This window comes from Dreissena polymorpha, chromosome 4, assembly GCF_020536995.1.
Source record: "Dreissena polymorpha isolate Duluth1 chromosome 4, UMN_Dpol_1.0, whole genome shotgun sequence".
In the NCBI taxonomy this organism is placed as follows: Eukaryota; Metazoa; Mollusca; class Bivalvia; order Myida; family Dreissenidae; genus Dreissena; species Dreissena polymorpha.
Genome location: NC_068358.1, coordinates 22,027,370 through 22,038,499, shown reverse-complemented (window position 1 = coordinate 22,038,499; position 11,130 = coordinate 22,027,370). Strand labels below are relative to the sequence as shown.

General features: G+C 32.6%; 1 long non-coding RNA gene across 1 annotated transcript; it reads right to left on the bottom strand.

The window, feature by feature from the left end:
* Positions 1 to 6,689: 6,689 nt before the first annotated feature.
* Positions 6,690 to 10,748, bottom strand: LOC127879574 (uncharacterized). The gene is made up of 2 exons (XR_008049160.1): positions 10,081 to 10,748; positions 6,690 to 9,242 (listed from the first exon to the last, which is right to left on the bottom strand). It is a non-coding gene; the product is annotated as an uncharacterized LOC127879574 (long non-coding RNA).
* Positions 10,749 to 11,130: the final 382 nt, after the last annotated feature.

The window sequence follows — 11,130 nt, the reverse complement described above, 5'->3', positions numbered from 1 at the left end:
ACTTAAACATCTTAACATTTTGTAGTACTACACGTGTAAATTTTTTTAGTTAATCTCATCTAAGCTAGCTAAAATGTTTATGGCATCGTTCAAAAAACAAGAATTTCAGGCTCGAACCATTGTAAGTTAATCTAGATTGTTCTTTATTTTAATGCGTTCTGATGAAATGTTTCTCCAAAGTAGGTCGTGTACGATTAGAATGGAAACAAATCTCATCTGAAGTGATGCACTTGTAAATGCATCTATGTATGCATGATTTAGATTGGAAATTATTCGGTATATACAGTGTTTTTTCATTCGCATACAGCAAAATGAACTGAATTTCAAACATATAATTTAATTCACACATACAAATATTGCAGAACGTCCAATCCCCAATTGGACGGACATCTGATCCATTCCATTGCGAGAAAGGTTTGCCAAAAGTAATTGTGCTTCAAGAGCATTGTCATGTTATGGCTACGTTTGCAACCCACATGAGGACAATTTCCATGTTGTTAAGACTTCTATCTCATCCAATGAAATCACTTCTGTGTCCAAACCATCCCTGGACAACAACGAGCATGACTACGGAGATGACACAGCAGAGAGCCGTGCTCGAGCCTTTTGTGGAAGACACGCTACTGCATTTCCTGAAGGAAAATCGAATGGAACAAATATAGATAAAATAAACACAGTACACATACGAAATCCATTTAACATAAAAAATATATTTAATCCTTTTCACAAACAAAAATTGGCTACAATAGGATTATCAAAGCGCTGAAGGCACTGAAGTTGTTGCATAATATAAGACGCAATTCATTTTTCAAAATTAATCGCAAGTTTGAAATGAACACACGCCATTCACATTTATGAAGAGAGTGTCATAACGCACGGGTCGAGCTTTGTGTGCACTTTTTATCATCCTATTTATTTCATAGAGATAACTTAAACAAAATAAAAACAACATAGCCTTTTTTGGACGTTCTGAAAGCATAGAAAGTATGATGAAAATGGTAGTGAGAACTGAAAATAAAGACAATTTGCATTCACCATCATATTAAATGAATATAGTTGGAATATCGAATATCTATCTCACTAAGAATATAATTTCATGATGAAAATTCACTTTACAAAACTTTTGATTTTTGACACCATATACAATTTCAAAATATACAAGAAGATCATTGATGAAAATAAATAAATAATAAATCTGCGAGCAATACTTTTTACTTACAAAGTAGGTAGTCATCAAGACAGCCCTGTTGACCCGTACATTGTTGTTTATGCATTACTTGTAACCCTAGCAGTTCACACGGTGTCAACAACTCTTACCTAAACATAAGTATAGAGCACTCGTGCGCTTTTTCGGCACAGCTGTTTTACTCAGCTTTTCATCTTAATGACTTTTACATGACACCAGAAGACACGCATGAATATTTTCGAATAATTCATAGGCTTATTCGAGATAAAACCTCTGAACTTTGGCTACATCACTGTGTCTGTGCTCAGCGCAAAGGATGTAGCACTGTTCAGTGTAAGGAATTCCGGACTACTCTCTGAATGTTCAAACGACACAAATTGTGGCCCAGTTACAATTACGCGTTAAAATCTATTTCGCAGAATTTCAGTTTTGCTTTCAGAATGAGAAAACAATCATTACCAAAATAGTATAGTGTCACGATAAGAAGAAAATCGTGTAATTATCCAACCACAATGTTTGCCGTACTCCTTCAGCACGTCTGGAAATCGTGAACGCCTGGATAGGCTGCCCTTATTTACAAGTTTGCTATTTTGAATTCAATTTTGTATCGAAAAGCATTGTGCTAAATTGTGCCATTTACAATTCGCAATGAGATTTTAATGATCCTCGTCATGCGAAAGTGGGTGTTATTCCATATGCGCCCACATATATATATATATATATATATATATATATATATATATATATATATATATATATATATATATATATATATATATATATATATATAGCCCACTCAGCGGGCTCATCTCTCAGTCTGGTCAGGAGAAACATAATGAGACCATAACATATTGAGTGATTTTATAGCGAACAGCATAGCCTCTGACCACCCGTAAATACAAAAGATCGCCGCTATCTGTTGAGAACAAAAGAACGTTTCCCAGAAATCCCCGCTGTAGAAGCATTAACAAGGTTACGAAACAGATCATTCATGTTATATTTAATTGTTTGTTATATTCGGTTTTAGCGATTATGAAGCATTTTTGTTGTTGTCTATCGTATCCCTGATGTTATTGTTGAACTCATGTTCAACGTTTTATAAATTGAGAATATAAACAAGCGTAACCTTATACAATTGCGTTGTTTTCCCGAATCTATTAATAGCCTTAGATTAACAAGCGTAACCTTATACTATTGCGTTGTTATCACCCGTGCAATTGGACTCTCCCTTGTTAATCAGCAGTCGCATCTATTAATAGCCTCAGCTTATGGGCTGAGCAAAAATACTACATCATGGAGACGCAGCAGAAAGTGGACTATTTTAATCATTCATAAACAATCTTAATCATTCATAAACAATCTCTTCCGCGACATGTATAATACAATCATTGTTTATTGATTCTTTTCTTTGTAAGCTCCGTTCGAAACTATTACATTTAACACGATATTCATAAAATGTTTCCATTTGTGAATGAATAAAGTTGGAGAACTCAAACCTGTTGCATAAATTATGCAACTCTTTCTCGCGCGGATGTGGCAGGTAGTAGGCTCTCCGTAGATAAGACGAACCGACTTGAAATTTTGAGTAACAACATTAGCTGGTCGCTACGCGAACAACTAAAATTAGCTACAAGTCTTGCCTTATGAAGAAGACGCTAATTTAAAAGCCGCATTAGACAGAAAATAGCATTATTTGAGAAGGGTAACGTATCTCACCAAAGAGCCTTTTTAAGGATTTGAACAAAGTGAGAATCCCGTTGAATCAGCTGGGAGAAAAAGCATTTAAACTATATGTTTTACATAGCCACTTGCATTAAATAAAAACAAAACTACGGGAGGTTAAACAAATATTTTCATCTGATAAAATCACAGGAGTTTCATCGTTCTATATTTTAAAACAATTTATTAAAATGAAATATAGACGAATTTTGCTTGGTACGATTTAAGTAAACTAACTCATGTATCCAGATTCATCTCTAGATTTTGCTTGATAAGAAATGATCATGCGTGCAGGTGGGACTGAAATGTCATACACAACAGTTTCGTGTCAGTTCAATGGTTTACATTTGACGAAGTGTTCAAATTATCATATTGACACACAATTAAATTCTGATCAATACAAGAATAACCAATTAACATAAGAAAAACATTAATAAGCTCGGGGTAATAGTTTTAAATTATTCGTAATGTTACATTAACTAAACGTGACGTATACAGAGCACACTATATTGTTTAATACACGTGAAACATTACAAACTCTTGATATTTTTTGTTGAATTGTAAAAGATCCCAAAAGTATTTTATTGCGTTAAAATATGCTTTAACAATAAAATGAAGGAAGCACAACATTGATGCAATATATTATCTTATTATTTATTTTATAATTATCCTCAAGTTTTTGTGAAATTGGTTTGTCAGAAACAATAAACATACATTAAGTTTGTTCCCATACGAAATTAAATAAAATTACAACATTTTAGACAGGTATATTTACCTGTCAACTTGTCTCATTCCCTTGTCATTATAGAAATGCACATCCGGTACGCTGGTTCTCGTATTGGAGGCCCGGGACTCCTTCCGAGCTCCCGGGCGCGAGGAAGCGGCTACTGCCGCAGAACAAACGCTCATCTTAACACTTCACAAGTATCAGATAAAATGACAAGCAAATCCAAATAATAATTATAATTATTATTGTGTCGTTGTTTTGCAACTATTTATTTAATCAAATACTATTCATATCACAGATTAACGGTGATATTTTCGTGAGTCACGTTGTTACACGCAACTTTGAATCAGAAACTTCTATAACTATGAGTGTTTTGAACTACAATTCCGTATGACAATGCGCGCAAGGCGTCGATGATTCGAGTGAACACTTGAAGCGGTTAACGACTGACTGGCCAACTTCGCTTGTTTCTGTTGAGAGAACGCAGTATCGGCAATACCCAAGTGTTAGTGATTTGTAGTAGATGATCAAGAGATATCGGATTGTCAGTTGTCATTGTTTTCACGTATAAAGTGCGCCGTTAAATAGGCATCACGTTTCAATATTTCTATGTTATAATGGAACGTGACATTTAAAATCAATCAACTCAACTTTGATAGTTAATCACCTATTGCGATGTGAAGAACGCAAACAACGTATTAAATATTAATGTATCGAAATTTTGAATGTAATAAGTCTTGTTGCAGCAGCAATCATCCTGATTAACCCACCGGATATAATACACAATATTCAGCGTCAGTCGATAAAAGCTAATTAAGATATAAAATATAATATGTATATATGTGATAACTTTTCAATATTGATGAATTTAGTATTAACATTTTATAATTTTAAAGTTTCAATAGTACTCGGCATTCTCTAAGCTCTAAAATGCGCGTATCATTATAAATAACACTATCACATTTAGTTCATTATTTATCGATTATTTGAAACCCAAAACCTAACATCAGCACAGAAAATAACCACTAATAATTGTTGTATATTGTTATATATATATATATATATATATATATATATATATATATATATATATATATATATATATATATAAAACCAACGTTGTTGCAAAGGGTCCCAATCAGATCCATCACCCTCAAAGAACTTCTTTTCGAAATAAAAATATAGGTCGCGTTGAATTTAGTATATTTTTAACACAACTTATTAACATATCATTACCTTTTGATTTTGTAAAAAGTGTTGCATGAAACAATTACAAATATTTTAACATGTCAGCTATACGAAAGTTGTGCATCTCACAATGCTCTTCTTTGTGTTCTTTACAAAACAATCAACTCATGTGAAATACGACCAAACCGTGTATTTAGTGAGGGTTCTATCGGACTGTCTCTTTCAGTCCGTCGGTCAATCTTACGTATTGATGCGATTTCTCAAAAGCTGCCGAATATACTGTGACGAAACCTGGTATACGTATTCAAAGTAGTGCTAAAGTTTTGTTCGGACAATTTTCAATCGTAAAATCATTAATAATTAATAATAGTAGGGGAATAACCTCAAGCAGTACATTAGAAATTATTGTTAAAGGGAATTGTTAATATAGTTTCCTCATGTTAACAAAACGGTATTATATATATTGACAAACAGTATAGAAAAAACTCTAGAAAGATTGTACGAGGGAAGATCTAAAAAAAATAAGTCTTTAAATCCAAGCAAGTGACCAATCATCTGTACGATAAATGGAAAAAACCTACAACACAACATGAATACAAACATTATTAATGGCAAGCTCAACCTTTGGAACAGTCAATGCAACGCATTGGCTGTTTAAACCGGTTGTTTTTACTTCGCTATAAATGTGTACAGTTGGAATAACATTTCGAAAAAAATATAATAATTGCAATTACTAAACGGTGAAATAATGATTTGTAAGTAATTCTCTCTTTTTTGTATTATCATTTCATATTTTCGATTGAAGACTATCCAAAGTTTGTGTTTTATATATTATTGTTATTTTCACGTGTTTGAATATAATGTGTACATAAATTTTTAATCTATAAAAAATGCTATCAAAATTCGATTATTTTACCCATTATTAAACAAATGTCATATATTTATTTGGTAAGTAGCGTTATGGACTGTTGCAAATACTAGTTTTACTCAATACTCAGTAACTTGATAACTAATTTCATTTAAAATGCGTTGACCTTGCTGAATTGATAACACATTACACTATACAGCATTCTAATTGACGACAAAGAAATGGGAATACACTGTTAGCATAGGGCATGCGCTACTGCAAAAACACTGAATTGTCAGCTGTTATTTGTATTGGTCTATGCAAAATATAATAGTATTTCGCCTGTTAGATATTCTTTTGTCGCAACGGTCGTTTTATGTTTTAATATAAAAGTCGGTGAGGTGTCCTCAATCGATTGATATGATCCTTATATGGTCTTTTTGTACGTTGATGCTTACTGGAACGTTTGAAAACTGCCTTGCTTCTCTGCTTATCTTGTTGAATGAGACCCCCAAACGTGCACAATGCATGAAATTCTCATCATCAGGTATCGACGATGCATGTCGTTTGATGAACGTCTGTACTTGCACACGTTGTAAATAATAACATCTCATTGGCAGCTGTTATATATTAAGTTAACACATAGAGTGATGACAATTTGTTCAGTTTATATAAGTACACTTTGGCAGAGGAAAAACAACAGTATAACAATACAATTTTCCTTTTGCCGTTAAATACACTCACTGATGAACACGTGCTGAAGTCTGCAGACGTAACGAAGAAGAAAACACAAAAACGCATCTGGCAGATAGAAGATTCTAAGATACGCGGCATTGTTATATTGCTGATATACCGATTACGATGAATAAAGGTATTCGTTACGCCAGCTCTTAAACTTGTCAAGTTCCGATGCGCCGAAATTCCCACGTAATTAGTTGCATGCAATCTCATCTTACATTACTTAAATAATTGGTAGTGTGGTACTTGCTAATTTTGTTTGAGGTAGCATATCAACAACAAGCGAAATTGTTTAGTTTATTACATACATCAGTTAATAATGATCGTTATGAGTTCGAACAAACATTCCTGTGTACAACTATAAATTTATTGTTAGACTAATAGTTTGACCATACGTTGTATCTGGTATTGTAATTAGTTTAAAAAACATTTACAGTTCTTATTTAGAGAGAAAAATGAAAATAAAGAGCAGCAAGTTGTTGTTAACATATAGCCTTATACAGAAAGTTAGACTATGTAACCGCTGCTGTCGGATATTGACAGAGAATATACATTTGCATATTGCAATCAAAGTAAGCCCTCTAAATTCAAAATTATGTTTTTATAATAATATTAAATATGGTTATAAAACATGTAAATAACTTTAATAAAAAAGGCATTTGCGAACTTTGTCATCTAGATCTAGTCTCGAAAAACAATTGGGCAAAGATACAAATCCAACATACATATTTACTTCTGTTTGATGTATGAATCAATATTAAATAAAGTTTTCTTTTTATGTGTAGCTACTTTGAAACATGCGTCGAAAAATATTAAATATTCCTAAATGATCTTCATTTTCTTTTTAAATTATGCATTCTTTACATAGTATCATTCACACGGTCAGGTCATTATTCTGCTCATTATAAAACATGAACTATTATACAATGAAGTAAAACAAGATAACACAATAGTATATTTTGTGTTAAAATAATACAACCGAATATCAAGTACAATAGCACACGTGTGTATACACTCACAGTCGGGGATGTTGTAGTATTGTATAGGATTTTATTTCCGAGTGCAAATTACATGGTTATGCAGTATATACATATGTTTAACATATAACTCATTAGAGGTACAACAGTTGCCAGCGTAATGCGAATAACAAATTTCAATAACAAGGTAACCGGCAGCAAATAAAACTAGGAAACCTTGATACATACCAGGATATTGCAAATATACACAAATAATTAAACGAACGAGAACATTTATTACAAAAAGATATTGTCTGCAGGAAAAGTTTGTTTAAACTATCATACAACTATACCATATAGTTGTTTTAAGGTAATTTATGGTTCACACAAATATAAAGTGTTGTCAGAAGAGCGTTGTATGTATGGACATTATTAATACATACAATGTTTATTGCGTAGTTACAAGGTACTTACAGATCTGTTTCTTTCTACGTTTATGCTATTATCTCATATAAGGATTATATGATACTATTGATAAATATCAATCATTATTGCTATAAATAAAACTTCTAAGTTAATTAACCACATTTAGCAAAGTGTAAATGGCAAGACTTCTTACTAAATGTTACTCTGAAATAGTGCCGGACTTCCTCAATTGCAATTGGTTATGAATTATTATAGATGTATTTAATTATTGAATTCTTGATGGTTCAGCTTTCTGAATGGACAGTCGTTCGAAAACAAACAATGGATGGCATGTTTGCACATGTTTTATTTTACAATAGCTAATACTGTTCTCACCAGATATAAGATTCGTTTTTTTGCAGGAAACACGGGAAATTTGTTCTTAATATACACGATTCACTAATGAAAGTTCTTTGTATAATAATTAGATGCTCAGACAAGGTAGGAAATGAATAAACGGACATCTGGGATGTATTTCAATCGATTATATAAGTGTTATACTCCATTCATGCATCGTCACATTCAATTCGGATAACATACCAATTCGTATCACTTTTCGTGTATCGAAATTAGTTTCTATTAAAATGTATTAAACACCAATCAGATTATACTTTAAACAAAAAAAATCTTGTTTTAAATGGTCTTTTTATTAACTGTTCACAAAAAAGCGCAAACACGTGAGAAATTAAAAATGTTTAATATACATGTTTGTATATGTATGTGAAGACTTTACAGACTATTGAGTAATCCAATATGTAATACCTCCATGCTAATAAAAGAAGTAAGCATGATAAAATTAAATTGAACTATGTGACTCAGTTGCAATTGTAAATGCTATGCACATGTATACCATGTTTGTTCGTGAAATAAAATATGTTAAAACTAAATATAAAAAAAGTTTTACTTTTAAACATATTTACACATATCGGGCATAATGCACTGTTACATAAAAAAAGAAACGCAAGTTTTAATGTGTATAGTACTTTTTTCAATTTATCTTCTTATTCATCTTGAATAACATAATATTATAAAGACTGAAGATGTGTTCATATTGTATAAAACAGGCTATGATTTTCATTATGTTGGCAAAATACGGTGCATATTTTCTACACATTTTTTAACAATTATGTATGCAATTCATTTTGAAGTTTCTATAGTACTATAATATCGGATAACACATCGATCGCCTACATAGATTTGCGTTAATCTTCTTCATTGATCCCAGAACATTTTGCACATTTTCTTAAGATAAACGTTCATAATAGTAAAACACATATTTTTCACCAATTTCATCCTGCCGTTATTACAAAGTTTAAAAATGCAATATGTGGAATGCCGATGCAAATCATGACGACAGAAATTGCGCAGCAAAGCGCCAGACTTGATGATTTTGAGGACGATGCACTGCTGCATTTTCTGGAAAGAAACGACACAAAAGTAAACAGTGACCTCGTTGCTATTAAAAACTGTTTTGACAAAGCCGAAAGATATAAACACACAAAACTTCACATAACAAAATACACTATAAACACAAGTACACCAACGTTAATTCCACACTAGTCCATACAGAATACCATGTTTTTGTTTCACATCGTCCCGCCGTTGCGTGCGTGACTAATTACGTTTCATGATGTCGTCGTATATTATATGTATACCCCTCATATATACAAAGTCGGAATGCTGAATACAAGCAAAATCAATAGTGTAATTTTGTTTTAAGTAAAATAAGTTGATTGCATTTTTGAAAAGCTTCCATTAATAAATTAAAAGATATATTACGCTAGACGATGGTTTCATGAGCCTTTGTCAGTATCATGACTGTCGCTATTTCGCATCCTACTTAATTATCCGACTCTCGTTTCATACAAATAAAACAAATATATGCACAAAATGAACCTCCAGCTGCATAAGCAGGAGAGAAACCTTTTTATACAATGCGGTGCTTTATTTTATGGCAAGGACTCATTTGCCAAAATCGAGGAACAAAACAAATGTATTAACCACAACATGCGCGTACACAACAAGAAAAATAAACACTTAAAAAACTTGAGTCACAAGCGTAATATTCCGTGTGTATTACCGTGATTCATTGCTTGCAATCGACAACATAGCAAACAACATGACACAACACAAACGAACAAAACAATGAAAAAAAAAAGAAAAACAAGGAAGTGTAAAACCAAACTTCTTAAAATAGTAATAATATGTAAATAATAATAATAATTACGTTTACGATTTTTAAACGAAAAATTACCGTTGCCCATACTGCCCTACTCCGCCCTTCTTCGCACAGAAATACGTCTCGGAGGCGCTTGAACGGGAGGCGGACTTACGGGAGTCCCGACGGCCGACGGGACGCTGAGATGCCGCTGCGGTTGCCGAACAGACGCTCATTTCTTTTCCGTCTCACTTGCCTGGTTAGATATGCACACGAGCGTTATTAATTAGCATATATACTACGTTATAACTCGAATCGTAGATTATTAAAGTATGTATGCACACCTTTTGTTTTTAGGTTAACATTTTCAATACTAGTATGTGTGTGTAACTTTTTCGAATAAACATGTCAATATCATTGCAAGTTAACAGTACATACATATTTTTCCATTCAAAAACAGGAATTCTCAAACATAAATATTTAACGCACAAAGACACTCTAGAGTTCTGAAGTTTTGCTTTTCCAAATTGTCAATTATAGTTTATGTAGTCCCATAGCTCAATATTTTTATCAACGCTTTACGAATACAAGGTCTTTAATGCTGTATCCTTCGATGCTTCATGTCTTCGCACCAGAATCGTGTTAGAATACACCAGTGCAGCTTAATTTAAAGAATAGTTTGAAAAGCACCGACGTTATTTACGCCCTGTTCACTCTCTATATAATCTTGTTTTCAGCATTGCACACAACTTCTGTTCCTTAAGGTAGATTGTGAATGTCGCCGCACACATATCGTGCTTGTATTTATCTTACGGGCGCTAAACCGTTAACATGTTTAGCAGCTGGGAAGACAGATAAGAAAACCTACCAATATAAATAATGTTGCGTAAGGTACACTATGCTATAGTTATGCAAGCGTTTTATCTTAAACTAAGAATGTATGGAAAAATTTAAGTGATTAATATCGCTTAGAGTACGATTTTATTGCCAATCAATCTCTTTCTTATTTTAAGTTGTAATTTTGCCGCTTGCTTTATACTCTTCTGATAATGTTTCTGATAACTTTTGTTTTAAAATTCCAATCAAAGCACTGACTTATAAACGTTTATCTGATAAAAAGGTAAGCATTTCCATATCGACGACTCA